This window comes from Scyliorhinus canicula, chromosome 2 (assembly GCF_902713615.1).
Source record: "Scyliorhinus canicula chromosome 2, sScyCan1.1, whole genome shotgun sequence".
Lineage (NCBI taxonomy): Eukaryota > Metazoa > Chordata > Chondrichthyes > Carcharhiniformes > Scyliorhinidae > Scyliorhinus > Scyliorhinus canicula.
Window position 1 is genome coordinate 166,567,754 of NC_052147.1, and position 15,581 is coordinate 166,583,334.

Consider the following 15,581-nt stretch of genomic DNA (forward strand, 5'->3'; position numbering starts at 1 on the left):
GCAAAACACATGTCACATACACTAAAGAGAACCATTTTAACGCACCTATGTAACACTGAATGTGTTTTGCCTCCGTCTCATTTTAATTGTTGTATAAAGATGGCAACAATGCATTGGAATCCATTGTGTTTCCGATATTGTACAACACTTTCACTGACATTCCTGAAGAGTTGGCACTACATATTCAACAGGTATGTTTCCAATAGTTCAGCGTAAGTGCTGAAACTGACTGCTAAACCGGTTAAGATGCAGATGTACATTTTCAGAATAATGTGCTTTCTTTACAGCAGTCTACACAATGGCTGATGCATAATTACCTGTGTATTTTGCTTCCAGATTGTACTCCAAAGGCTATCGAACTTTTAGCAGCGCACGTAATTGTATGTTGATTCGATTTAGAAATTGACTTAGAGCCACGTATACCGAAGTGCAGTGAAAGTATTGTTCTAAGTACAGTCCAGGCACATCGCTCCACACATGAAAACAGAGAACATATGATAAATGCTTGATGTAACTACATAAACATAGACATCGGGTCTTGCATTTTAAAATTAATTTATGTGATGTGGGAGTCGCTGGTTAGGTAAGCATTTATTGCCCATCCCTAGTTGCGCTTCTAAAGGTGGTGGTGAGTTGCCTTCTTGAACCGCTGCTGTCCTTGAGGTGTCAGTACACCACTGTTCTGTTCGGGAGGGGGTTACAAGTTTTTTGCACTAGCGACAGTGAAGAAAGTCAGGGTGATGTGTTACTTGGAGGGGAACCTTCAGATGGTGGGGTTCCCAGGCATCTGCTGCTCTTGTCCTTGTAGATGGTAGTGGTCATGGGTTTGTAAGGCACTGTCCAAGGAACGTTGGTGAATTGCTCCAGTGCATCTAGTAGATTGTACACACGGCTGCCATTGTTCATCCATGAATGTTTTGAATGTTAGTGGAAGGAGGAGCAATCAATGGGGCTGCTTTGTCCTGGATGGTGTCAAGCTTTTGAGTGTTGATGGAGTTGCACTCATCCAGGCAAGTGGAGAGTATTCCATTCCACTCCTGACTTGTGCCTTGTAGATGGTGGACAGGCTTTGGGGGATCAGGAGGGAAGTTACTCACCTTAGGATTCCTAGCATTGACCTGCCCTAGTAGCCACAGTATTACTGTGGCTAGTCCAGTTCAGTTCTGATCGATGGTAAACCCCAGGATGTGGGGGATGCAGCGATGGTAATGCCATTGAATTTCAAGGGGCAGTGGTTAGAACCTCATTTGTAGGATATTGTCATTGCCTGCCACCTGTGAGGCATGCATGTAAATTGCACTTGTCAGCCCAAGCCTGTACATTGTCCAAGTCTTTCTTCATTTGTACATGAACTGCTTCATTATCTGGGTGGTCACTAATGGTGCTCAACATTGTGCAGTCATCTGCAAACATCCCCACTTTGACCTTATGATGGAAAGGAGGTCATTGATGAATCAGTTGAAGATGGTTGGGGTTCGGACACAACCCTGAGGAACTACTGCACCGATGTCCTGGAGCTGAGATTATTGACCTCCAACTTCATTTGTGCATATGGAGTATTGTGCTATGACTGTAGCAAAGATATTTCAAAAGATCAACTCAATCCATAAGAGGGCCATTCAGGAGTCTGGTAACAGCAGGGAAGAAGCTGTTTATGAATCTATTGGTGCATGATATTATGTTGCAGCATTTTAACAAATTCAGTTTACCTGAAGGCACATTAGAACAATAAACAGAACAATAGAACGTCAGGTGTTAGTGTGAGCAAATTCATTTTTAGAATGTTTGTTCTAAAGTGGGAAGCGGGGAGCTGAATTCTTCACCAAATAAAAATCAATGAAGGAGGAAAGAGGCTCTGGGTGACTGAAACATAACATAATTTTGACATAATGGCAAATTCTGTTACCAGATGTGACATCCTCAAGCTCAGAAACAGCAATGTGACAGAGTTATTGAATCACAAAATGTGGATCATGGATCATCCCACTCCATCTGCTGTGTTCTTTCAATGAGTTATCCAATTAGGCACAATCCTCCACACTTTTCCAGAAGTTCCAACTTTTTCCTTTTCATCCAAAAGTCAATAAAAGAAATCCAGTGATAAATAAAGAGATAAGTGACAATATTAAAATAAAGAAATTGCGTACAAAACTGGAATCAAAGCAATGATACTGGTGACTTGGAAAGTGTTATATTATCTTGTGTAATATATGTTATTAATTTGCTTCTTACCAAGATGATCCTGTTATCGATGTTCATTAACACTCGAACTCTTCCAGTTAAAGCAAATTATTTATTGAGCAACGTTAACAAATATACTGTGAGTTTGTTCTCTCTTCAAAAACTAAAGTGGAGATTAAATAAACAAGATTAAATATATATTAACAATGATTCGCAACACCTGCACTCTGAACTATCTCTCTCTACCTCTGGTTACTCGTCACTACATCCATGAAGAGGCGGGAACCCGGTTTGTGTCGATCTTTTATTTTTCAAAATTTTTTTTATTAGGGTATTCATAGTTTTATAGTGTCTTTTGAGAGCACCTTTAAGAAATAGGTGTTTATTACTGCAGTGATGTCATAGAGTAGGTGGAGCTGGACTGGCTGTCAGCTTTTTCCTTTGTTTTCGGCTGTTTGCTGAAGGGTGTGATTTAGAGCAGGATAGCTGCAGTCACAGCCAGAAGGTGTATTACAGTCTCTCTCTGTAATCTAAAGAATTTAAATCGATCCTTTGGTGATTTAAAGCTAATAACTGCTCTTAGTAGTGACTTTAACCTGATGTGCTTCTGCTGAAAGTTTTCTTTTAAGTCTTCTCAATGTTAAAAGGACAGCTTAAGAATTACTTAGTGTTGTATTCTTTGGGGGTTGTATTTGAATTAATGGTTGCTGAGATGTTCACTGTATGTTTTAAAAAGGTTAACTTGAGTTCATAGAATAAACATTGTTTTGCAGTAAAAAGATACTTTTCCATTTCTGCTGTACCACACCTGTAGAGTGGGCTGTGTGCTCCCCATACCACAATCTATTAAAAGTTGTCTATTAAAATCTGGGTCAGGTGAACTCCATGATACACTTTGGGGTTCTCTAAACCCCATAACAATAGTAATAACAATAACAACGACATGAACATAGTATGTAAGACATTTCCATCCCTGACACGATCCTCAAGCCTCCAATCAATGAAACAATAGCTTAAACCATCCCCGCCCCTAGATCTCTGCCTCTGCTGACATTTAATTTGCCCCGAAAAAGTCGACAAATGGCTGGCACCTCCGGACGAACCCTAACATTGACCCTCGAAGGGCAAACTTTATTTTCTCAAGACTGAGAAACCCAGCCATGTCGCTAACCCAGGTCTCTGATTTTGCGGGCTTTGTGTCACTCCACATTATCAGTATCCATCTCCGGGCTACCAGGGAGGCAAAGGCCAAAATGTCAGCCTCTCCCGCCCCCTTGTCTCCCGCCTCTTACGACACTCCAAAGATCGCCACCTCCGGACCTGGCACCACCCTTGATTCATGTACCATGGAGATGACATCAGCGAAACCGTGCCAAAAATCCTCTAAACTTGGGGAGGCAGCGCCAACCCACCCTCCCACCAGCTACGCTTCGACAACACTTTCTTCACTCGCGGGGTTTTGCCCACCCACACAAAGCCCAAAAATCAGCCTATTTACCCGTTTTAAAATGGCCCTCGGGATAAAATGGGGAGGCACTGAAAAACAAACAGAAATCTGGGGAAGGCCGTCATTTTCACGGTCTGTACTCTCCCCGCCAGTGACAGCGGGAGCATGTGCCATCTCCTAAAGTCCTCCTTCATTTGCTCTATAAGCCGGGACAAGTTTAGCTTGTGCAATGTCTCCCATTCCTGTGCCACCTGTATTCCCAGATAGCGAAAGCTCATTCCCACCATTCTAAACGCCAGCTCTCGAATTCTCCTGTCCTGCCCCCTCGACTGGATCGCGAACATCTTATCTTAGCCCATATTCAATTTATACCCGAAAACTGACCGAATTCCCCTAGGATCCACATAACCCAGCCCCCTTAACGGGTCAGAAATATACAGGAGCAGGTCATCCGCGTAAAGCGAGACCCCCGGACCAGCCATTACCAGTTCCTAGAAGCTCTTAACTCCATAGCCAATAGCTCCATAGCCAGACCTAACAATAGCAGGGAGAGGAGACACCCTTGCCTTGTCCCCCGGTGCAGCTTAAATTAGCCCGACATCAGCCGATTCATTTGCACGCTTGCTACTGGTGCTTGATAGAGCAACCGCACCCAATCAATGAAGCCCTGTCCAAAACCGAACCTTCCTAAAACCTCCCACAAATAATTCCACTCCACCCGTTCAAAGGCCTTCTCTGCGTCCATCGCAACCACCACCTCAACCTCCCCCCTCTCTGAGAGAGTCATGATTACGTTTAGGAGCCTTCTAACATTGGCCGTAAGCTGCATGCCCCTCACAAAGCCCGCCTGGTCTTCCCCTATCACCTCCGGAACTCAGTCCTCTATCCTTGTGGTCAAAATTTTAGCCAGCAGTTTGGCGTCCACATTCAATAGGGAGATTGGCCTGTATGACCCGCATAGCTCAGGGTCCTTCTCCCTCTTCAGATTCAATGAGATCAAGGCCTGTGACATTGTTGGAGGAAGGACACCCCGCTCCCTTGCCTCATTAAATGCTCTCACCATCAGCGGGCCCAACATCTGCGAGAACATCTTGTAAAATTTCACTGGAAGCCGTCCAGTCTCGGGGCCTTACCCGACTGCATGGCCTCCAGCCCCTCCATTATTTCCTCATTTTTAATTGGGGCCCTCAACCCTTCCACCAGTCCTTCCTCCACCTTCGGGAACTTCAACTGACCCAGGTACTGCCTCATCCCCTCCATCCAATAGGTATATACCGCAAGGCAAGAGTCATATTTGGGAAAAGGCAATTATGATGCGATGAGGCAAGACTTAGGATGCATCGGCTGGAGTGGAAAACTCCTTGTTCAAGAAGGGAAGTAGTGATAACCCCGGTAACTATAGACCACTGAGCCTTACTTCTGTTGTGGGCAAAGTCTTGGAAAGGTTTATAAGAGATAGGATGTATAATCATCTGAAAAGGAATAATTTGATTAGAGATAGTCAACATGGTTTTGTGAAGGGTAGGTCGTGCCTCACACACCTTATTGAGTTCTTCGAGAAGGTGACCAAACAGGTGGATGAGGGTAAAGCAGTTGATGTGGTGTATATGGATTTCAGTAAAGCGTTTGATAAGGTTCCCCACGGTAGGCTATTGCAGAAAATATTGAGGCATGGGATTCAGGGTGATTTAGCAGTTTGGATCAGAAATTGGCTAGCTGGAAGAAGACAAAGGGTGGTGGTTGATGGGAAATGTTCAGACTGGTGTCCAGTTACTAGTGGTGTACCACAAGGATCTGTTTTGGGGCCACTGGTGTTTGTCATTTTTATAAATGACCTGGAGGAGGACGTAGAAGGATGGGTGAGTAAATATGCAGATGACACTAAAGTCGGTGGTGTTGTGGACACTGCAGAAGGATGTTACAAGTTACAGAGGGACATAGATAAGCTGCAGAGCTAGGCTGACAGGTGGCAAACGGAGTTTAATGCAGAAAAGTGTGAGGTGATTCATTTAGAAAGGAATAACAGTACGACAGAGTACTGGGCTAATGGTAAGATTCTTGGTAGTGTGGATGAGCAGAGAGATCTCGGTGTCCATGTTCATAGATCCCTGAAAGTTGCCACCCAGGTTGAGAGGGTTGTTAAGAAGTCGTACGGTGTGTTAGCTTTTATTGGTAGAGGAATTGAGTTTCGGAGCCCTGAGGTCATGTTGCAGTTGTACAAAACTCTCGTGCGGCCACATTTGGAGTATTGCATGCAGTTCTGGTCGCCGCATTATAGGAAGGATGTGGAAGCATTGGAAAGGGTACAGAGGAGATTTACAAGGATGTTGCCTGGTATGGAAGGAAGACCTTATGAGGAAAGGCTGAGGGACTTGAGGCTGTTTTCATTAGAGAGAAGAAGGTTAAGAGGTGACTTAATTGAGGCATACAAGATGATCAGAGGATTAGATTGGGTGGACATTGAGAGCCTTTTTCCTCGGATGGTGATGTCCAGTACGAGGGGACATAGCTTTAAATTGAGGAGAGAAAGATATAGGATAGATGTCAGAGGTAGGTTATTTATTCAGAGAGTAGTAAGGGTGTGGAATGCCCTGCCTGCAGCAGTAGTGGACTCGCCAACACTAAACACGTTCAAATGATCATTGGATAAACATATGGATGATAAGGGAATAGTGTAGAGGGACTTTAGAGGGCTTTCACAGGTCGGCGCAACATTGAGGGCCGAAGGGCCTGTACTGCGCTGTAATGTTCTATGTTCTATGTTCTATCCCACCCCGGGGTTCCGACTCATATAGCTTGTTATATAACTCCTTAAACACCCCATTCACCCCTACTGGGTCCAAGGCCGCGTTCCCACTTCTGTCCTTTACTCTCCCTATCTCCCCAGCCACCTCCCTTTTCCTCAGTTGATGTGCTAGTATCCTATTGGCCTTCTCCCCATATTCATATACTGCCCCACTTGCCTTCCTCAATTGCTCCACCGCCTTCCCGCAGATAACAGCCCCAACTCCAACTGGAGCCTCCGCTGCTCCTACAGTAACCCCGCCTCCAGGACCTCCAAATATCTCCTATCCACCTGGAGTATCTCCCCAACCAACTTATCCATTTCTGCTTGTTCCATGGTTTCTCCATGGGCCAAATCAAGATTAACTCCCCTCTAACCACTGCCTTCAGAGCTTCCCACACCGTTGCTGCCAAGACTTCCCCCGTATCATTTATTTCCAAATAGTTCTGGATGGACTTGCTCACCCGCCCGCACACCCCCTCATCTGCTAATAGTCCCACATCCAACCTCCATAGCGGGCGCTGCCCTCTCTCCTTACTCACCCGTAAATCCATCCAATGTGGGGCATGGTCCGACACAGTGAGCGCTGAATACTCGGTATCAACCACCCCCAGCACTAACACCCTGATCAGGATAAAAAGGTTGATCCTAGAATATATTTTGTGCACATAGGGAGAAAAAAGAAAGCTCCTTCACTCTTGGCCGTCCAAACCTCAATGGATCAACCCCCCAAACTGCTCCATGAACCCCTTTAGTTCCTTCGCTACGGCTGGCACCCTCCCTGTCTTAGATTTTGACTGGTCCAACCCTGGGTCAATGACCGTATTAAAACCTCCTCCCATGATCAACTTATGTGACTCTAGGTCCAGAATCTTACCAAACACCCGCCTCATAAATTCAACATTGTCCCAATTTGTTGCATATATATTCACAGGTACCACCCACTCACCATGATGTACCTGCCACCCCCCCCCCCCCCCCCCCCCCCCCCCGCCACATCCTACACAATTCTCCCTGCCTCGAATGCCACCCATTTGCTGATCAGGATCGTGACCCCCCGGTCTTAAAGTCCAGCCCTGAATTAAATGCTTGGCCGTTGCACCCCTTCCTCAGTCTGTTCTGGTCTATAACGTTCAGGTGTGTCTCTTGTAACATTGTCACGTCCACCTTCAGTCCCCTCAGATGCATGAACACATGAGCCCTCTTAACTAGCACATTTAGCCCTCTGGCGTTCCAAGTGATCAGCCTAGTCGAGGGGCTTCCTGCCCCCTCCTCGTGCCGATCAGCCATCACCCTTCATAGGTCAGCCTCCAGATCACGACCCTCGCTTCCGTGGGCCTGCCCTCGGGCATCTGCCGTCCTTGACCTCCCTTTTGTCCCCAAGCAACAGTTCCTCCCCTGTCAGCAGAGCAGCTCACCCCACCCCTATTAGCAGCATCACAATCCCAACCCCCCCATACCAAGCGTATCACCTGCTCACCCCCCACTGCGCTTCCGTGAACTAGCTCACCTAGTAGCCTGGTAGCTCCCGCCCATGACATCAGACACCCTATCTCCCTACTGTTCTCCCTCCTTCCCCCCGCTCAGACATCCATATTCAGAGCATCACAGTCCCCAGTAAACAAACAGCAGAAAAAATCCCCCCACCCATCACCCATCCAGAACAGATTTAAATTACATTTCTGAGCAACTGCTCAAACACTTTATCAAACTAAAACCAAAGAAAAAGGAAGGAGCAAAAAAACAAGATAATCCCTTGTTGCAGAGAGCATTGCATATCCAGAACCTTACATAAATAAATTTAAACCAAATCGATCCTGCAATGCCCTCCCCCAAGATTCAGTCTCCTTCGACCCCTGCCAGCCTTTTGTCCTTGATGAAGTTTATTGCTTTGCCTGGTGATTCAAAGTAAAGTTCCTGGCCCACAAAAGTGACCTACAGACACGTTGGATATAACATCCTGAACTTCACCCCCTTCTTGAAGAGGGCTGATTTTGCCCTGTTAAATCCGGCTCGCCTTTTGGCCAGTTCCACGCCCAGGTCCTGGTAGATGCGCAACTCACAGTTCTCCCAGTTGCAGCTCTATCTCTGCTTGGCCCACCGCAAATCTGTTCCTTGTGCAGGAACCGGTGCATTCATAGAACATAGAACATAGAACAGTACAGCACAGAACAGGCCCTTCGGCCCTCGATGTTGTGCCGAGCAATGATCACCCTACTCAAAACCACGTATCCACCCTATAACCGTAACTCAACAACCCCTCCCCCCCCCAACCTTACTTTTTTTTTTAGGACACTACGGGCAATTTAGCATGGCCAATCCACCTAACCCGCACATCTTTGGACTGTGGGAGGAAACCGGAGCACCCGGAGGAAACCCACGCACACACGGGGAGGACGTGCAGACTCCACACAGACAGTGACCCAGCCGGGAATTGAACCTGGGACCCTGGAGCTGTGAAGCATTTATGCTAACCACCATGCTACCGTGCTGCCCTATCACCATCGCCCTCGGCGGTTTGTTAGCTCACGGCTTTCTTGCAAGCGCTCTTTGCATTCTGTCCACCTCCAAGGGTCCAGTAAATGTCCCCTCTCACATCAACTTTTGCAGCATACTTTGCCACATATTCCCTCGCGTCCGATCCCTCACTACCCTCCGGGAGGCATATGATCCTCAGGTTCTGTCTCCTGGACCTGTTCTCAAAATCCTCAAACTTCTCCTGCAGTCTTTTCTGGTGGTCCTTCATCAGCCCCACCTCAGCCTCCGACACAGTTAGATAGTCCTCGTGCTTGGACACCTTTTCCTCCACCTTCTGGATCGTCCATCCGTGGGTTTCTAGCCCCTGTTCAACCCGATCTATCGATGCCTTAATCTTGTCTAGGGTATCCTACTTTAGCGAAGCTCTCCTCAAAGAACTTCACCAGCTGTACCATCGACCACTGTGCCACCGCACCAGGATCCTGCGCACCCGCCATGCTTTCCTGTGGTGCCGTTTCTGCACGCGCCTTCTTTGCTCGACTATGTCTGCTTGTGAAGCCACTTCTAGTCCACTGCTCCATATACTGGTTGGGACTTTTTCCCCACTGTCTCACTCTCCACCGATTATTCCAATAAAATTCTGACAAAATCGGGAGGAAAGTTCCAAAAGCTCCGTCGCAAGCGAGTGCTACCAAATGTGCGATCACCTACTGCATGGCCGCCACCGGAAGTGTCAAGTCTGTCTTTTCCAACCATCTCTCATGCTACCATCTAGGGATTACTTAGTTGTTACTTCTAAACATTACCCTTTATATACATACAGGTGTGCAGATTACTACATCCCCTTTTTTTTAACACATTTTCTGAACTGGTTAAAGAAAATTGTACAACAAGAAAATATAAATAAGGATGTGTATAACTGTACAAGTTATGACAATATTGATAATTATACAAAGTTAAGTATCATTTTAGAGTCCAATATCTATAAATTGAATTGGTTGGGTTTCTTTCTTCTTCTATTAGATTTTTATACCTGTTGAAATGATGATGTGGATAATTTAATGCCATTGTGAACGTCGTCTGTCGTCTTGCTGTGAAGTAAATTTTGTCAAATGAGTAGCTCATTTAGATTCAATGTAGGAAATCTGGTGATTGAAGTCGAATCTTCAGTAGATCTTGCCGGTTGCGTCAAAAAATCAGCTGATTTGGCGATGTAGGATCGCGGGGCTGTTTGCCTGTGTACAGTGGCTGGAGCAGACCATCCTCCCTTTGGTTTTCTTAGTCTGACAGTCTCATCTTTTGTCAGTGGGTTTGAGCTTGATCGTGTGCTGATCATAGCATTGTCACTGTTTAGAACATTGTTCTTTGATTTTTTGAGAACATACACGTGATCAGGATCGTTGAGTTTTATTGCAGGTAAAGTTGTTCGGCCGTCTCTGTTAAAATGTATCTGAGCTAGTGACAGTCCTGAGCTTAATGGAGTTGCTCGGTACGATAACAAAGCCAAACGTATGTCAGATTGTTAATCATTCACTTTACTGATAAGTTGTTTGATGATGTGAAAACCTTTTCCAACTTTCCCATTGGATTGTGAGTAGTGTGGATTAGATGTCACATGACGAAAGTTGTAGTTATTTGAAACCTCTGTCCATTCCCAATTCGCGAAACATCGAACATTACAGTGTGCGGAATCCCATGTCGCGAAAAAAGCCTTTATGACAGATGAAGAAGTAAGATCAGGAAGTTTCATAACCTCCGGAAAGTTTGAGTAGTAGTCCATGATGAGAACGTAGTCACGACCAGTAGCATGGAACAGATCGATGCCTTCTTTTGTCCGTAGTGACGTTGTTAACTCATGTTGCTGAAGTGTCTCTTTACACTACAGGTTGATGCTTCCGACAGGTATCACATGTCATGACCATGTCAGTTATCTTTATGTTGATGCCAGGCCAGTAAACTGTCTGTCATGCTCTCCTCTTACATTTCCCAATTCCGAGATGTCCCTTGTGAATCTTGTGTAGCATCTCAGAGCACAGACTCAGTGGAATTAATATTTTGTCATTGGGTAACAATAGACCATCAATTACTTTTATCTCGGTCTGAATGTTTTGATATTGTAGGCATTGTCCCTTTGGCCAACTATGCTGGAAATGGTGCATCACCCTTAGCAAGGTTGCATCTTTCTATGTTTCTTGACCAATCAGTTGGAGCGTCTCTTCAGATGCCGGAAGATTCTCCGCGCATAACTGCGTTTGAGCTTGTCTCTAATAAATTCTGGTGGTGAACTTTCTGTGTCAATTGATCTGGATAACATATTAGCAATCATGAGATCTTTTCCCGCAGTGTATACCAAGTTGAAATCATACCTCCTTAACTTCATCATGATGCACTGTAGGCGAGGAGTCATGTCATTTAAATTCTTCTCAATGATGTGGACCAACGGCCTGTGATCCGCTTCCACTATAAAGGTTGGAAGCCCATACACATAGTCCTGGAATTTCAGTATTCCCGTGAGTAACCCAAGACATTCCTTTTCTACCTGTGTATATCTGCATTCTGTTGCAGTCATAGCCCTTGAAGCATATGCAACAGGAACCCAATCAGATTGGTCATCTTGCTGTAAAGGAACTGCGCCTATTCCATCCTGACTTTCATCAGTGGGCATCTTGGTTGCTCTAGTTGGGTTGAAAAAGCAAGAATTGGTGCAGTCATTAGTTGATGCTTGAGATCCACCCATTAATAATATGGTGACTTTGTGTCCATTTAAAGTTGGTGGTCATCCTTATCAAATTGTGTAAAGCTGACGTCCTCATGGATAGGTTCAAGATAAACTTGCCCTAGAAGTTTACAAAGCCCAGAAATCTTCGCACAGCCTTTTTATCCTGGGGCATTTTCATATTCTGGATTGCAGAAATCTTCGCATCATCTGGCCTGACACCTTGACTGGATATGGTACCTCCCAAGAAGTTTAACTATGCTTGTGCAAATGTACACTTTGATTGGTTTAGTTTCAATCCAAACTTATGGACTCTTTGAAACACCATGTTCAAATGACAAATGTGTTCTTCTTCAGTCGTGGATCAGATGATTATGTCTTTGACGTAGACTCTTACACCATCGATACCCTCTGTCATCTGCTCCATTATCCTATGGAAAATCTCTGAAGCGGATATTATCCCAAAGGACATGCGGTTAAAGCAGAAGCATCCAAATGGAGTTTTGAAAGTGCACAATAACCTGTATGAGTCGTCAAGCTGCATCTTTCAGATTCCCTGAGAAGTTTTGAGTTCAGCGAAGATTCGAGCATTGGCTCGTCACATGTGATCTCTTCATACTTAGGAATGGGATAACGAATATTTTTGGTCATATTCTTTGGATCTAGGCAGTTTCAAAGATCTCCAGATGATTTCTTGACACATACTAGAGAGCTGACTCAGTCAGTCGGTGGTGTGACTTGAGAGATGATTCCTTGTGATTGTAGTCGGTCAAGTTCGAGTTTCAACCTCTCTCGCAAAGGAGCAGGAACCCATCCAGGTAGATGAATTACATGTTTTACATATTTTTTCAGTAAAACCTTGTACTGATAAGGTAAAGTACCCATACCTTTAAATATATCAGGATATTTTTGAAGTATCTGCTGGATTTCAGCTTCCACGTGTGAAGTATCCTGAGTATTCATATAGATTCATTGAACAAGCCGCAAGTCTCCACAAGTCTGAGCGCCTGACAGTGATAATTTCTCGTTCTCCACTATCTCAAATCGTAGTGTCTTCTTGTTTGTGACTTTAAGATGGCACGATCCTCTTGAAGCGATCTGGTTGCCATTGTAGTCTTTCAGCCTACATGCAGCAGGTAGCATCTCATGTTCTCCTGGAATCATATTGAGATCTTTGTTTGACAGTAGATTGGCTGAAGCCCCAGTGTCAAGCTTGAATAATACTGGAAAATTGTTAACTTGCACTGTTGAAGTCCATTCACTGTTGGAGTTGATCATGTTGACCTGTGAGGAGGGTTGGTTATTGCTTGAGGTTCTTCACACTTTTCAATTATTCCCATGAAAAACGTGTTTTCTAAGGAAAAATGATCCTCTTCGGATGAATAATTTTGTTCAGATTTGTTCTGCTCCAATGAATCCACACTGCGAACGTTGACGTTCTTTTGTTTTGCTTTCGGAGGTTGATATTTCGCTGTAGATCTGTATTGTGAGTGATTGAGTTTTCCAAACTTTAAACATTTTTTGCCTTGAACCGGACATTTCCTTTTTAAGTGGGCGTTGCCATGTCGGTAACATGTGATGACATTGTCTCTCTGATGCATGAGATACATTCGCGCATGCGCAGACTTCTTTTATTTAGTCTTGCATTTTTGAGCCAAGTGCAAATGTCCCGGGTTGGAGTGTGCGCGCGCAAGCTAGCTGCATCCGAAACGTGCTTCTTTACTGCCTGCGACACCATTTAACACTCTTGATCTCGTGGTTGACGTTCGCACCTTTTTCACGATGATAAAATTCAAGATATTGATTTTTACTCTGTTGGGGAAATAAACACTTTTCAATTGCGATTTTCAGCGTTAAATCTTGCTGACATAACAATGCTTCCCTTAGACTCTCATCACATATTCCATACACTATCTGATCCCGGATCAGTGGCTCATGCAATCTGCAGAGTTACAAGTTTGTGCTAGTAATTATAAATCAGTGACAAATCTGGTGAACAATTCCCCATGTTTTTGCAAATGTCAATGGCAAGGATTCACTCAAATTATCTGAAGCAAAATAATAGTCATGAAAAAAATAATGATACTGAAGCCTGACAAATCCTCAGGGTTAGGATTTAAAAGAAGTAGGCAAGGCCATTGCAATTCGGGATGGGCAACAGGACCAGAAGATTCCACTGGCGAGAACGGCCATCAGGGTTTGCAACATAATTGTGGGGAAAACCATTGCTCCCCGCTTTTGTGACTCACCTCTTCTCACAACTCTTTCCCCTCTCCCCGATCAAAACTTTCAACATCACAGTTGGCCCTCACAATATTTTTCGAGAATACCTTCAGCTAGTAGGAATAAAAAAACATTCACAATTACTCTGTTTCCTGTCACTCAATCAATGTGGCCACTTTCCCAATAATTCCATGAGTGTCAATTTTACTGGCAGCTTAACATGCTGCAGTTTATCAATCACCCTTTCAAAATCCTTATAGACAAATGTTTTTCAAACATTTTTGCACGTAATCCATTTTTACCAACCGGCCATCATTCGGGACCCATGCCGGCCAACTTTCATTACCCACGCTGACCGACCTTCGCATCCCATGCCGATGGACCTTTGCGACCCACGCCAGCCAACATTCGCGACCCACCATTTTCTATTACCTTAATGCGAGAAGTAAACCTGGGCTTATAGAACATAGAACATTACAGCGCAGTACGGGCCCTTCGGCCCTCGATGTTGCGCCGACCTGTGAAACCATCTGAAGCCTATCTGACCTACATTATTCCATTTTCACCCATATGTCTATCCAGTGACCACTTAAATGCCCTTAAAGTTGGCGAGTCTACTACTGTTGCAGGCAGGGCGTTCCACACCCCTACTACTCTCTGAGTAAAGAAACTGCCTCTGACATCTGTCCTATATCTACCACCACTCAATTTAAAGCTATGTCCCCTCGTGTTGGTCATCACCATCCGAGGAAAAAGACTCTCACTGTCCACCCTATCTAACCCTCTGACTATCTTATATGTCTCTATTAAGTCACCTCTCAGCCTTCTCCTCTCTAACGAAAACAACCTCAAGTCCCTGAGCCTTTCCTCGTAAGACCTTCCCTCTATACCAGGCAACATCCTAGTAAATCTCCTCTGAACCCTTTCCAAAGCTTCCACATCCTTCCTATAATGTGGTGACCAGAACTGCACGCAGTACTCCAGGAGCGGCCGCACCAGAGTTATGTACAGCTACAGCATGACCTTGTGGCTCCGAAACTCAATCCCCCTACTGATAAAGGCTAGCACACCATATGCCTTCTTAACAGCCCTATTAACCTGGGTGGCAACTTTCAGGGATTTATGTACCTGGATGCCGAGATCTCTCTGTTCATCTACACTACCAAGAATCTTGCCATTAGCCCAGTACTCTGCATTCCTGTTACTCCTTCCAAAGTGAACCACCTCATACTTTTCCACATTAAACTCCATCTGCCACCTCTCAGCCCAGCTCTGCAGCTTATCTATGTCCCTCTGTATCCTATAACATCCTTCAGCGCTATCCACAACTCCACCGACCTTCGTGTCATCTGCAAATTTACTAACCCATCCTTCTACACCCTCTTCCAGGTCATTTATAGAAATTACAAACAGCAGTGGCCCCAAAACAGATCCTTGCGGTACACCACTAGTAACTGAACTCCAGGATGAACATTTGCCATCAACCACCACCCTCTGTCTTCTTTCAGCTAGCCAATTACTGATCCAAACCGCTAAATCACCTTCGATCCCATACTTCCTTATTTTCTGCAATAACCTACCGTGGGGAACCTTATCAAACGCCTTACTGAAATCCATATACACCACATCAACCGCTTTACTCTCATCCACCTGTTTGGTCACCTTCTCAAAAAACTCAATAAGGTTTGTGAGGCATGACCTACCCTTTACAAAACCGTGTTGAGTATCGCTAATCAACTTGTTCTTTTCAA

At 44.8% G+C, this 15,581-nt stretch overlaps 1 protein-coding gene across 1 annotated transcript in view; it reads left to right on the plus strand.

The window, feature by feature from the left end:
• Nucleotides 1-15,581, plus strand: part of LOC119961377 (gamma-crystallin S-1-like) — a 67,727-nt gene that overhangs the window by 23,418 nt on the left and 28,728 nt on the right. The gene's annotated exons all lie outside the window — the stretch shown is intronic.